At 41.4% G+C, this 14,885-nt stretch overlaps 5 non-coding genes and 2 pseudogenes across 5 annotated transcripts; all 7 read right to left on the bottom strand.

The window, feature by feature from the left end:
• Window positions 1–806: 806 nt before the first annotated feature.
• LOC149980607 (U1 spliceosomal RNA) lies at window positions 807–958 on the bottom strand (annotated as a pseudogene).
• Window positions 959–2,994: 2,036 nt separating this feature from the next.
• Window positions 2,995–3,146, bottom strand: LOC149980606 (U1 spliceosomal RNA; annotated as a pseudogene).
• Window positions 3,147–5,169: 2,023 nt separating this feature from the next.
• Window positions 5,170–5,333, bottom strand: LOC149980605 (U1 spliceosomal RNA). The gene has a single exon (XR_016484147.1). It is a non-coding gene; the product is annotated as a U1 spliceosomal RNA (small nuclear RNA).
• A 2,023-nt stretch (window positions 5,334–7,356) lies between these two features.
• Window positions 7,357–7,520, bottom strand: LOC149980604 (U1 spliceosomal RNA). Its single transcript, XR_016484146.1, has one exon. It is a non-coding gene; the product is annotated as a U1 spliceosomal RNA (small nuclear RNA).
• Window positions 7,521–9,543: 2,023 nt separating this feature from the next.
• On the bottom strand, window positions 9,544–9,707 carry LOC149980603 (U1 spliceosomal RNA). Its single transcript, XR_016484145.1, has one exon. It is a non-coding gene; the product is annotated as a U1 spliceosomal RNA (small nuclear RNA).
• Window positions 9,708–11,723: 2,016 nt separating this feature from the next.
• Window positions 11,724–11,887, bottom strand: LOC149980602 (U1 spliceosomal RNA). The gene has a single exon (XR_016484144.1). It is a non-coding gene; the product is annotated as a U1 spliceosomal RNA (small nuclear RNA).
• A 1,848-nt stretch (window positions 11,888–13,735) lies between these two features.
• On the bottom strand, window positions 13,736–13,899 carry LOC149980601 (U1 spliceosomal RNA). The gene has a single exon (XR_016484143.1). It is a non-coding gene; the product is annotated as a U1 spliceosomal RNA (small nuclear RNA).
• Between the last annotated feature and the right edge of the window lie 986 nt (window positions 13,900–14,885).

Genomic DNA, 14,885 nt, shown 5'->3' with positions numbered 1-14,885 from the left:
TTGTCATGGTAATGGTTGACCAGGGAAATGTCTGTTTTCATGGTAATGGTTGACCAGGGAAATGTCTGTTGTCAAGGTAATGGTTGACCAGGGAAATGTCTGTGGAATGGTAATGTTTAACCAGGGAAATGTCTGTTGTCAAGGTAATGGTTGACCAGGGCAATGACTGTGGCATGGTAATGGTTGACCAGGGAAATGTCTGTTGTCATGGTAATGGTTGACCAGGGAAATGTCTGTTGTCATGGTAATAGTTGACGAGGGAAATGTCTGTTGTCATGGTAATGTTTGACCAGGGACATGACTGTGGCATGGTAATGGTTGACCAGGGAAATGTCTGTTGTCATGGTAATGGTTGACCAGGGAAATGTCTGTTTTCATGGTAATAGTTGACCAGGGAAATTTCTGTGGCATTGTAATGGTTGACATGTACTGTGGTCTTAAATTACAAACTCTCCTATAAATTATTTAATATTCTAGCAAATGAAAGACCTCAATCCAGATTACATCATGAGGGCACAAAATGATCCATTCACAAGTAGGCCTTTGCCTTGACATTATCAGGACATGACAGGCATAATCACCAGTGCTACAATAACATATCACACACATCCGGGTTATCAGAAGACAAAATGTATCTCTGAGGCCTTAGTTGACTCATAAACAGACCCTACATTCTATAGCCATTCATCTGATAAGAACATGCAAATGTTGACAAATGTCCTTCTCAACACGAAACTCAATAGAAGAGCGAGTTAAAACACATTGAATTAATAAATATGTCCCTAAATTATTTTTAACATCAAGATCAGGGGAGAGCGCGAACGCAGTCCCCCACTACCAGAAATTATGCAATCGAGATTAAATTCGCAGGGGTCAGCACAGCCGGAGTGCAATGGCTGAGCCTCGCCCTGGGTGAACCGCCTTCGTGATCACGGTGTCTCCCTTGCCAGGTAAGTATGAGTTGTACACGTTGGTAGAGGAGTACTCCTTCCAGGACAAAGGTGTTTGACTCACGGTTACCACTTCTACTACTGATAATACCACATCATATTGAAAAGGGTTTAATGACGTTTACGAATACAGTTGCGGACAAGGCGAAGAAAAAAGCAATACATTTTGTTTTACTATATTATATCACGGACCGACTATTTTCCCATCAAGCAACACGGTAGAAATTCTAAATACATTGCATTTTTGGTCTAAATGTTGGTCTGGTAACACACAAGTAGGCGATGTACCAAAATGCTGAAATCACATTCGTGCACACAGCCAACCGAAAGACACCATTTATTTCTGGTGTTTTGTAGCGTTCCAGACGTTGTAGGAATAGTTTCATTACGCTTGTTTTCTGCTCTCAGTAAAATATGATTCCACCATCGACCACAGGGTGGCATACGACCCACAGATATGGAGGAGAAACAGTAGCCTACTACTTCATCAACAAGACACGGTAGTAGCTACAATGGGTGGTTTTTAATTAATTGTTTTATTTCACCAGGTAGGCTAGTTAGGAACAAGTTCTCATTTACAAACTGCGACCTGGCCAAGATAAAGCACAGCAGTGCGACAAAAACAACAACACAGAGTTACACGTAAACAAACGTAGTCAATAACACAGTAGAACATGAAAATAGAAAGATCTATGTACAGTGACATGGCCATACTCGTATTTGTAATTGTATCTGTAAATTGACAGGATGATACTCGCGATCAGGGTTAAACTGAAGTGTTTTAATATGCCTAAATACATTTTTGGCAGAATACCTCACTACACATTCTCACTGCAAAAAAAAAACCTGCAGAAATGTCTGTGGAATGGATCTGCATCTTGGAACAACAGAATCCATCTTATTGACTGATTTCATCAGGAAATAAGTGGACCAGGGACATGTCTGTGGCATGGTAATGGTTGACCAGGGAAATGTTTGTGGCATTGTAGACCAGGGACATGTCCGTGGAATGGTAATGGTTGACCAGGGAAATGTCTGTTGTCAAGGTAATGGTTGACCAGGGAAATGTCTGTGGAATGGTAATGTTTAACCAGGGAAATGTCTGTTGTCAAGGTAATGGTTGACCAGGGCAATGACTGTGGCATGGTAATGGTTGACCAGGGAAATGTCTGTTGTCATGGTAATGGTTGACCGTGAAATGACTGTGGAATGGTAATGGTTGACCAGGGAAATGTCTGTTGTCATGGTAATGGTTGACCAGGGAAATGTCTGTTTTCATGGTAATGGTTGACCAGGGAAATGTCTGTTGTCAAGGTAATGGTTGACCAGGGAAATGTCTGTGGAATGGTAATGTTTAACCAGGGAAATGTCTGTTGTCAAGGTAATGGTTGACCAGGGCAATGACTGTGGCATGGTAATGGTTGACCAGGGAAATGTCTGTTGTCATGGTAATGGTTGACCAGGGAAATGTCTGTTGTCATGGTAATAGTTGACGAGGGAAATGTCTGTTGTCATGGTAATGTTTGACCAGGGACATGACTGTGGCATGGTAATGGTTGACCAGGGAAATGTCTGTTGTCATGGTAATGGTTGACCAGGGAAATGTCTGTTTTCATGGTAATAGTTGACCAGGGAAATTTCTGTGGCATTGTAATGGTTGACATGTACTGTGGTCTTAAATTACAAACTCTCCTATAAATTATTTAATATTCTAGCAAATGAAAGACCTCAATCCAGATTACATCATGAGGGCACAAAATGATCCATTCACAAGTAGGCCTTTGCCTTGACATTATCAGGACATGACAGGCATAATCACCAGTGCTACAATAACATATCACACACATCCGGGTTATCAGAAGACAAAATGTATCTCTGAGGCCTTAGTTGACTCATAAACAGACCCTACATTCTATAGCCATTCATCTGATAAGAACATGCAAATGTTGACAAATGTCCTTCTCAACACGAAACTCAATAGAAGAGCGAGTTAAAACACATTGAATTAATAAATATGTCCCTAAATTATTTTTAACATCAAGATCAGGGGAGAGCGCGAACGCAGTCCCCCACTACCAGAAATTATGCAATCGAGATTAAATTCGCAGGGGTCAGCACAGCCGGAGTGCAATGGCTGAGCCTCGCCCTGGGTGAACCGCCTTCGTGATCACGGTGTCTCCCTTGCCAGGTAAGTATGAGTTGTACACGTTGGTAGAGGAGTACTCCTTCCAGGACAAAGGTGTTTGACTCACGGTTACCACTTCTACTACTGATAATACCACATCATATTGAAAAGGGTTTAATGACGTTTACGAATACAGTTGCGGACAAGGCGAAGAAAAAAGCAATACATTTTGTTTTACTATATTATATCACGGACCGACTATTTTCCCATCAAGCAACACGGTAGAAATTCTAAATACATTGCATTTTTGGTCTAAATGTTGGTCTGGTAACACACAAGTAGGCGATGTACCAAAATGCTGAAATCACATTCGTGCACACAGCCAACCGAAAGACACCATTTATTTCTGGTGTTTTGTAGCGTTCCAGACGTTGTAGGAATAGTTTCATTACGCTTGTTTTCTGCTCTCAGTAAAATATGATTCCACCATCGACCACAGGGTGGCATACGACCCACAGATATGGAGGAGAAACAGTAGCCTACTACTTCATCAACAAGACACGGTAGTAGCTACAATGGGTGGTTTTTAATTAATTGTTTTATTTCACCAGGTAGGCTAGTTAGGAACAAGTTCTCATTTACAAACTGCGACCTGGCCAAGATAAAGCACAGCAGTGCGACAAAAACAACAACACAGAGTTACACGTAAACAAACGTAGTCAATAACACAGTAGAACATGAAAATAGAAAGATCTATGTACAGTGACATGGCCATACTCGTATTTGTAATTGTATCTGTAAATTGACAGGATGATACTCGCGATCAGGGTTAAACTGAAGTGTTTTAATATGCCTAAATACATTTTTGGCAGAATACCTCACTACACATTCTCACTGCAAAAAAAAAACCTGCAGAAATGTCTGTGGAATGGATCTGCATCTTGGAACAACAGAATCCATCTTATTGACTGATTTCATCAGGAAATAAGTGGACCAGGGACATGTCTGTGGCATGGTAATGGTTGACCAGGGAAATGTTTGTGGCATTGTAGACCAGGGACATGTCCGTGGAATGGTAATGGTTGACCAGGGAAATGTCTGTTGTCAAGGTAATGGTTGACCAGGGAAATGTCTGTGGAATGGTAATGTTTAACCAGGGAAATGTCTGTTGTCAAGGTAATGGTTGACCAGGGCAATGACTGTGGCATGGTAATGGTTGACCAGGGAAATGTCTGTTGTCATGGTAATGGTTGACCGTGAAATGACTGTGGAATGGTAATGGTTGACCAGGGAAATGTCTGTTGTCATGGTAATGGTTGACCAGGGAAATGTCTGTTTTCATGGTAATGGTTGACCAGGGAAATGTCTGTTGTCAAGGTAATGGTTGACCAGGGAAATGTCTGTGGAATGGTAATGTTTAACCAGGGAAATGTCTGTTGTCAAGGTAATGGTTGACCAGGGCAATGACTGTGGCATGGTAATGGTTGACCAGGGAAATGTCTGTTGTCATGGTAATGGTTGACCAGGGAAATGTCTGTTGTCATGGTAATAGTTGACGAGGGAAATGTCTGTTGTCATGGTAATGTTTGACCAGGGACATGACTGTGGCATGGTAATGGTTGACCAGGGAAATGTCTGTTGTCATGGTAATGGTTGACCAGGGAAATGTCTGTTTTCATGGTAATAGTTGACCAGGGAAATTTCTGTGGCATTGTAATGGTTGACATGTACTGTGGTCTTAAATTACAAACTCTCCTATAAATTATTTAATATTCTAGCAAATGAAAGACCTCAATCCAGATTACATCATGAGGGCACAAAATGATCCATTCACAAGTAGGCCTTTGCCTTGACATTATCAGGACATGACAGGCATAATCACCAGTGCTACAATAACATATCACACACATCCGGGTTATCAGAAGACAAAATGTATCTCTGAGGCCTTAGTTGACTCATAAACAGACCCTACATTCTATAGCCATTCATCTGATAAGAACATGCAAATGTTGACAAATGTCCTTCTCAACACGAAGCGAGTTAAAACACATCGAATTAATAAATATGTCCCTAAATTATTTTTAACATCAAGATCAGGGGAGAGCGCGAACGCAGTCCCCCACTACCAGAAATTATGCAATCGAGATTTCCACATTTGAGAAATTCGCAGGGGTCAGCACAGCCGGAGTGCAATGGCTGAGCCTCGCCCTGGGTGAACCGCCTTCGTGATCACGGTGTCTCCCTTGCCAGGTAAGTATGAGTTGTACACGTTGGTAGAGGAGTACTCCTTCCAGGACAAAGGTGTTTGACTCACGGTTACCACTTCTACTACTGATAATACCACATCATATTGAAAAGGGTTTAATGACGTTTACGAATACAGTTGCGGACAAGGCGAAGAAAAAAGCAATACATTTTGTTTTACTATATTATATCACGGACCGACTATTTTCCCATCAAGCAACACGGTAGAAATTCTAAATACATTGCATTTTTGGTCTAAATGTTGGTCTGGTAACACACAAGTAGGCGATGTACCAAAATGCTGAAATCACATTCGTGCACACAGCCAACCGAAAGACACCATTTATTTCTGGTGTTTTGTAGCGTTCCAGACGTTGTAGGAATAGTTTCATTACGCTTGTTTTCTGCTCTCAGTAAAATATGATTCCACCATCGACCACAGGGTGGCATACGACCCACAGATATGGAGGAGAAACAGTAGCCTACTACTTCATCAACAAGACACGGTAGTAGCTACAATGGGTGGTTTTTAATTAATTGTTTTATTTCACCAGGTAGGCTAGTTAGGAACAAGTTCTCATTTACAAACTGCGACCTGGCCAAGATAAAGCACAGCAGTGCGACAAAAACAACAACACAGAGTTACACGTAAACAAACGTAGTCAATAACACAGTAGAACATGAAAATAGAAAGATCTATGTACAGTGACATGGCCATACTCGTATTTGTAATTGTATCTGTAAATTGACAGGATGATACTCGCGATCAGGGTTAAACTGAAGTGTTTTAATATGCCTAAATACATTTTTGGCAGAATACCTCACTACACATTCTCACTGCAAAAAAAAAACCTGCAGAAATGTCTGTGGAATGGATCTGCATCTTGGAACAACAGAATCCATCTTATTGACTGATTTCATCAGGAAATAAGTGGACCAGGGACATGTCTGTGGCATGGTAATGGTTGACCAGGGAAATGTTTGTGGCATTGTAGACCAGGGACATGTCCGTGGAATGGTAATGGTTGACCAGGGAAATGTCTGTTGTCAAGGTAATGGTTGACCAGGGAAATGTCTGTGGAATGGTAATGTTTAACCAGGGAAATGTCTGTTGTCAAGGTAATGGTTGACCAGGGCAATGACTGTGGCATGGTAATGGTTGACCAGGGAAATGTCTGTTGTCATGGTAATGGTTGACCGTGAAATGACTGTGGAATGGTAATGGTTGACCAGGGAAATGTCTGTTGTCATGGTAATGGTTGACCAGGGAAATGTCTGTTTTCATGGTAATGGTTGACCAGGGAAATGTCTGTTGTCAAGGTAATGGTTGACCAGGGAAATGTCTGTGGAATGGTAATGTTTAACCAGGGAAATGTCTGTTGTCAAGGTAATGGTTGACCAGGGCAATGACTGTGGCATGGTAATGGTTGACCAGGGAAATGTCTGTTGTCATGGTAATGGTTGACCAGGGAAATGTCTGTTGTCATGGTAATAGTTGACGAGGGAAATGTCTGTTGTCATGGTAATGTTTGACCAGGGACATGACTGTGGCATGGTAATGGTTGACCAGGGAAATGTCTGTTGTCATGGTAATGGTTGACCAGGGAAATGTCTGTTTTCATGGTAATAGTTGACCAGGGAAATTTCTGTGGCATTGTAATGGTTGACATGTACTGTGGTCTTAAATTACAAACTCTCCTATAAATTATTTAATATTCTAGCAAATGAAAGACCTCAATCCAGATTACATCATGAGGGCACAAAATGATCCATTCACAAGTAGGCCTTTGCCTTGACATTATCAGGACATGACAGGCATAATCACCAGTGCTACAATAACATATCACACACATCCGGGTTATCAGAAGACAAAATGTATCTCTGAGGCCTTAGTTGACTCATAAACAGACCCTACATTCTATAGCCATTCATCTGATAAGAACATGCAAATGTTGACAAATGTCCTTCTCAACACGAAGCGAGTTAAAACACATCGAATTAATAAATATGTCCCTAAATTATTTTTAACATCAAGATCAGGGGAGAGCGCGAACGCAGTCCCCCACTACCAGAAATTATGCAATCGAGATTTCCACATTTGAGAAATTCGCAGGGGTCAGCACAGCCGGAGTGCAATGGCTGAGCCTCGCCCTGGGTGAACCGCCTTCGTGATCACGGTGTCTCCCTTGCCAGGTAAGTATGAGTTGTACACGTTGGTAGAGGAGTACTCCTTCCAGGACAAAGGTGTTTGACTCACGGTTACCACTTCTACTACTGATAATACCACATCATATTGAAAAGGGTTTAATGACGTTTACGAATACAGTTGCGGACAAGGCGAAGAAAAAAGCAATACATTTTGTTTTACTATATTATATCACGGACCGACTATTTTCCCATCAAGCAACACGGTAGAAATTCTAAATACATTGCATTTTTGGTCTAAATGTTGGTCTGGTAACACACAAGTAGGCGATGTACCAAAATGCTGAAATCACATTCGTGCACACAGCCAACCGAAAGACACCATTTATTTCTGGTGTTTTGTAGCGTTCCAGACGTTGTAGGAATAGTTTCATTACGCTTGTTTTCTGCTCTCAGTAAAATATGATTCCACCATCGACCACAGGGTGGCATACGACCCACAGATATGGAGGAGAAACAGTAGCCTACTACTTCATCAACAAGACACGGTAGTAGCTACAATGGGTGGTTTTTAATTAATTGTTTTATTTCACCAGGTAGGCTAGTTAGGAACAAGTTCTCATTTACAAACTGCGACCTGGCCAAGATAAAGCACAGCAGTGCGACAAAAACAACAACACAGAGTTACACGTAAACAAACGTAGTCAATAACACAGTAGAACATGAAAATAGAAAGATCTATGTACAGTGACATGGCCATACTCGTATTTGTAATTGTATCTGTAAATTGACAGGATGATACTCGCGATCAGGGTTAAACTGAAGTGTTTTAATATGCCTAAATACATTTTTGGCAGAATACCTCACTACACATTCTCACTGCAAAAAAAAAACCTGCAGAAATGTCTGTGGAATGGATCTGCATCTTGGAACAACAGAATCCATCTTATTGACTGATTTCATCAGGAAATAAGTGGACCAGGGACATGTCTGTGGCATGGTAATGGTTGACCAGGGAAATGTTTGTGGCATTGTAGACCAGGGACATGTCCGTGGAATGGTAATGGTTGACCAGGGAAATGTCTGTTGTCAAGGTAATGGTTGACCAGGGAAATGTCTGTGGAATGGTAATGTTTAACCAGGGAAATGTCTGTTGTCAAGGTAATGGTTGACCAGGGCAATGACTGTGGCATGGTAATGGTTGACCAGGGAAATGTCTGTTGTCATGGTAATGGTTGACCGTGAAATGACTGTGGAATGGTAATGGTTGACCAGGGAAATGTCTGTTGTCATGGTAATGGTTGACCAGGGAAATGTCTGTTTTCATGGTAATGGTTGACCAGGGAAATGTCTGTTGTCAAGGTAATGGTTGACCAGGGAAATGTCTGTGGAATGGTAATGTTTAACCAGGGAAATGTCTGTTGTCAAGGTAATGGTTGACCAGGGCAATGACTGTGGCATGGTAATGGTTGACCAGGGAAATGTCTGTTGTCATGGTAATGGTTGACCAGGGAAATGTCTGTTGTCATGGTAATAGTTGACGAGGGAAATGTCTGTTGTCATGGTAATGTTTGACCAGGGACATGACTGTGGCATGGTAATGGTTGACCAGGGAAATGTCTGTTGTCATGGTAATGGTTGACCAGGGAAATGTCTGTTTTCATGGTAATAGTTGACCAGGGAAATTTCTGTGGCATTGTAATGGTTGACATGTACTGTGGTCTTAAATTACAAACTCTCCTATAAATTATTTAATATTCTAGCAAATGAAAGACCTCAATCCAGATTACATCATGAGGGCACAAAATGATCCATTCACAAGTAGGCCTTTGCCTTGACATTATCAGGACATGACAGGCATAATCACCAGTGCTACAATAACATATCACACACATCCGGGTTATCAGAAGACAAAATGTATCTCTGAGGCCTTAGTTGACTCATAAACAGACCCTACATTCTATAGCCATTCATCTGATAAGAACATGCAAATGTTGACAAATGTCCTTCTCAACACGAAGCGAGTTAAAACACATCGAATTAATAAATATGTCCCTAAATTATTTTTAACATCAAGATCAGGGGAGAGCGCGAACGCAGTCCCCCACTACCAGAAATTATGCAATCGAGATTTCCACATTTGAGAAATTCGCAGGGGTCAGCACAGCCGGAGTGCAATGGCTGAGCCTCGCCCTGGGTGAACCGCCTTCGTGATCACGGTGTCTCCCTTGCCAGGTAAGTATGAGTTGTACACGTTGGTAGAGGAGTACTCCTTCCAGGACAAAGGTGTTTGACTCACGGTTACCACTTCTACTACTGATAATACCACATCATATTGAACAGGGTTTAATGACGTTTACGAATACAGTTGCGGACAAGGCGAAGAAAAAAGCAATACATTTTGTTTTACTATATTATATCACGGACCGACTATTTTCCCATCAAGCAACACGGTAGAAATTCTAAATACATTGCATTTTTGGTCTAAATGTTGGTCTGGTAACACACAAGTAGGCGATGTACCAAAATGCTGAAATCACATTCGTGCACACAGCCAACCGAAAGACACCATTTATTTCTGGTGTTTTGTAGCGTTCCAGACGTTGTAGGAATAGTTTCATCACGCTTGTTTTCTGCTCTCAGTAAAATATGATTCCACCATCGACCACAGGGTGGCATACGACCCACAGATATGGAGGAGAAACAGTAGCCTACTACTTCATCAACAAGACACGGTAGTAGCTACAATGGGTGGTTTTTAATTAATTGTTTTATTTCACCAGGTAGGCTAGTTAGGAACAAGTTCTCATTTACAAACTGCGACCTGGCCAAGATAAAGCACAGCAGTGCGACAAAAACAACAACACAGAGTTACACGTAAACAAACGTAGTCAATAACACAGTAGAACATGAAAATAGAAAGATCTATGTACAGTGACATGGCCATACTCGTATTTGTAATTGTATCTGTAAATTGACAGGATGATACTCGCGATCAGGGTTAAACTGAAGTGTTTTAATATGCCTAAATACATTTTTGGCAGAATACCTCACTACACATTCTCACTGCAAAAAAAAAACCTGCAGAAATGTCTGTGGAATGGATCTGCATCTTGGAACAACAGAATCCATCTTATTGACTGATTTCATCAGGAAATAAGTGGACCAGGGACATGTCTGTGGCATGGTAATGGTTGACCAGGGAAATGTTTGTGGCATTGTAGACCAGGGACATGTCCGTGGAATGGTAATGGTTGACCAGGGAAATGTCTGTTGTCAAGGTAATGGTTGACCAGGGAAATGTCTGTGGAATGGTAATGTTTAACCAGGGAAATGTCTGTTGTCAAGGTAATGGTTGACCAGGGCAATGACTGTGGCATGGTAATGGTTGACCAGGGAAATGTCTGTTGTCATGGTAATGGTTGACCGTGAAATGACTGTGGAATGGTAATGGTTGACCAGGGAAATGTCTGTTGTCATGGTAATGGTTGACCAGGGAAATGTCTGTTTTCATGGTAATGGTTGACCAGGGAAATGTCTGTTGTCAAGGTAATGGTTGACCAGGGAAATGTCTGTGGAATGGTAATGTTTAACCAGGGAAATGTCTGTTGTCAAGGTAATGGTTGACCAGGGCAATGACTGTGGCATGGTAATGGTTGACCAGGGAAATGTCTGTTGTCATGGTAATGGTTGACCAGGGAAATGTCTGTTGTCATGGTAATAGTTGACGAGGGAAATGTCTGTTGTCATGGTAATGTTTGACCAGGGACATGACTGTGGCATGGTAATGGTTGACCAGGGAAATGTCTGTTGTCATGGTAATGGTTGACCAGGGAAATGTCTGTTTTCATGGTAATAGTTGACCAGGGAAATTTCTGTGGCATTGTAATGGTTGACATGTACTGTGGTCTTAAATTACAAACTCTCCTATAAATTATTTAATATTCTAGCAAATGAAAGACCTCAATCCAGATTACATCATGAGGGCACAAAATGATCCATTCACAAGTAGGCCTTTGCCTTGACATTATCAGGACATGACAGGCATAATCACCAGTGCTACAATAACATATCACACACATCCGGGTTATCAGAAGACAAAATGTATCTCTGAGGCCTTAGTTGACTCATAAACAGACCCTACATTCTATAGCCATTCATCTGATAAGAACATGCAAATGTTGACAAATGTCCTTCTCAACACGAAGCGACACATCGAATTAATAAATATGTCCCTAAATTATTTTTAACATCAAGATCAGGGGAGAGCGCGAACGCAGTCCCCCACTACCAGAAATTATGCAATCGAGATTTCCACATTTGAGAAATTCGCAGGGGTCAGCACAGCCGGAGTGCAATGGCTGAGCCTCGCCCTGGGTGAACCGCCTTCGTGATCACGGTGTCTCCCTTGCCAGGTAAGTATGAGTTGTACACGTTGGTAGAGGAGTACTCCTTCCAGGACAAAGGTGTTTGACTCACGGTTACCACTTCTACTACTGATAATACCACATCATATTGAACAGGGTTTAATGACGTTTACGAATACAGTTGCGGACAAGGCGAAGAAAAAAGCAATACATTTTGTTTTACTATATTATATCACGGACCGACTATTTTCCCATCAAGCAACACGGTAGAAATTCTAAATACATTGCATTTTTGGTCTAAATGTTGGTCTGGTAACACACAAGTAGGCGATGTACCAAAATGCTGAAATCACATTCGTGCACACAGCCAACCGAAAGACACCACTTATTTCTGGTGTTTTGTAGCGTTCCAGACGTTGTAGGAATAGTTTCATCACGCTTGTTTTCTGCTCTCAGTAAAATATGATTCCACCATCGACCACAGGGTGGCATACGACCCACAGATATGGAGGAGAAACAGTAGCCTACTACTTCATCAACAAGACACGGTAGTAGCTACAATGGGTGGTTTTTAATTAATTGTTTTATTTCACCAGGTAGGCTAGTTAGGAACAAGTTCTCATTTACAAACTGCGACCTGGCCAAGATAAAGCACAGCAGTGCGACAAAAACAACAACACAGAGTTACACGTAAACAAACGTAGTCAATAACACAGTAGAACATGAAAATAGAAAGATCTATGTACAGTGACATGGCCATACTCGTATTTGTAATTGTATCTGTAAATTGACAGGATGATACTCGCGATCAGGGTTAAACTGAAGTGTTTTAATATGCCTAAATACATTTTTGGCAGAATACCTCACTACACATTCTCACTGCAAAAAAAAAACCTGCAGAAATGTCTGTGGAATGGATCTGCATCTTGGAACAACAGAATCCATCTTATTGACTGATTTCATCAGGAAATAAGTGGACCAGGGACATGTCTGTGGCATGGTAATGGTTGACCAGGGAAATGTTTGTGGCATTGTAGACCAGGGACATGTCCGTGGAATGGTAATGGTTGACCAGGGAAATGTCTGTTGTCAAGGTAATGGTTGACCAGGGAAATGTCTGTGGAATGGTAATGTTTAACCAGGGAAATGTCTGTTGTCAAGGTAATGGTTGACCAGGGCAATGACTGTGGCATGGTAATGGTTGACCAGGGAAATGTCTGTTGTCATGGTAATGGTTGACCGTGAAATGACTGTGGAATGGTAATGGTTGACCAGGGAAATGTCTGTTGTCATGGTAATGGTTGACCAGGGAAATGTCTGTTTTCATGGTAATGGTTGACCAGGGAAATGTCTGTTGTCATGGTAATAGTTGACGAGGGAAATGTCTGTTGTCATGGTAATGTTTGACCAGGGACATGACTGTGGCATGGTAATGGTTGACCAGGGAAATGTCTGTTGTCATGGTAATGGTTGACCAGGGAAATGTCTGTTTTCATGGTAATAGTTGACCAGGGAAATTTCTGTGGCATTGTAATGGTTGACATGTACTGTGGTCTTAAATTACAAACTCTCCTATAAATTATTTAATATTCTAGCAAATGAAAGACCTCAATCCAGATTACATCATGAGGGCACAAAATGATCCATTCACAAGTAGGCCTTTGCCTTGACATTATCAGGACATGACAGGCATAATCACCAGTGCTACAATAACATATCACACACATCCGGGTTATCAGAAGACAAAATGTATCTCTGAGGCCTTAGTTGACTCATAAACAGACCCTACATTCTATAGCCATTCATCTGATAAGAACATGCAAATGTTGACAAATGTCCTTCTCAACACGAAGCGACACATCGAATTAATAAATATGTCCCTAAATTATTTTTAACATCAAGATCAGGGGAGAGCGCGAACGCAGTCCCCCACTACCAGAAATTATGCAATCGAGATTTCCACATTTGAGAAATTCGCAGGGGTCAGCACAGCCGGAGTGCAATGGCTGAGCCTCGCCCTGGGTGAACCGCCTTCGTGATCACGGTGTCTCCCTTGCCAGGTAAGTATGAGTTGTACACGTTGGTAGAGGAGTACTCCTTCCAGGACAAAGGTGTTTGACTCACGGTTACCACTTCTACTACTGATAATACCACATCATATTGAACAGGGTTTAATGACGTTTACGAATACAGTTGCGGACAAGGCGAAGAAAAAAGCAATACATTTTGTTTTACTATATTATATCACGGACCGACTATTTTCCCATCAAGCAACACGGTAGAAATTCTAAATACATTGCATTTTTGGTCTAAATGTTGGTCTGGTAACACACAAGTAGGCGATGTACCAAAATGCTGAAATCACATTCGTGCACACAGCCAACCGAAAGACACCATTTATTTCTGGTGTTTTGTAGCGTTCCAGACGTTGTAGGAATAGTTTCATCACGCTTGTTTTCTGCTCTCAGTAAAATATGATTCCACCATCGACCACAGGGTGGCATACGACCCACAGATATGGAGGAGAAACAGTAGCCTACTACTTCATCAACAAGACACGGTAGTAGCTACAATGGGTGGTTTTTAATTAATTGTTTTATTTCACCAGGTAGGCTAGTTAGGAACAAGTTCTCATTTACAAACTGCGACCTGGCCAAGATAAAGCACAGCAGTGCGACAAAAACAACAACACAGAGTTACACGTAAACAAACGTAGTCAATAACACAGTAGAACATGAAAATAGAAAGATCTATGTACAGTGACATGGCCATACTCGTATTTGTAATTGTATCTGTAAATTGACAGGATGATACTCGCGATCAGGGTTAAACTGAAGTGTTTTAATATGCCTAAATACATTTTTGGCAGAATACCTCACTACACATTCTCACTGCAAAAAAAAAACCTGCAGAAATGTCTGTGGAATGGATCTGCATCTTGGAACAACAGAATCCATCTTATTGACTGATTTCATCAGGAAATAAGTGGACCAGGGACATGTCTGTGGCATGGTAATGGTTGACCAGGGAAATGTTTGTGGCATTGTAGACCAG

This window comes from Oncorhynchus mykiss, chromosome 10 (genome assembly GCF_057628025.1).
Source record: "Oncorhynchus mykiss isolate SJ-2025 chromosome 10, ASM5762802v1, whole genome shotgun sequence".
Classification (NCBI taxonomy): Eukaryota; Metazoa; Chordata; class Actinopteri; order Salmoniformes; family Salmonidae; genus Oncorhynchus; species Oncorhynchus mykiss.
This window is presented reverse-complemented; position numbering and strand designations above follow the sequence as displayed.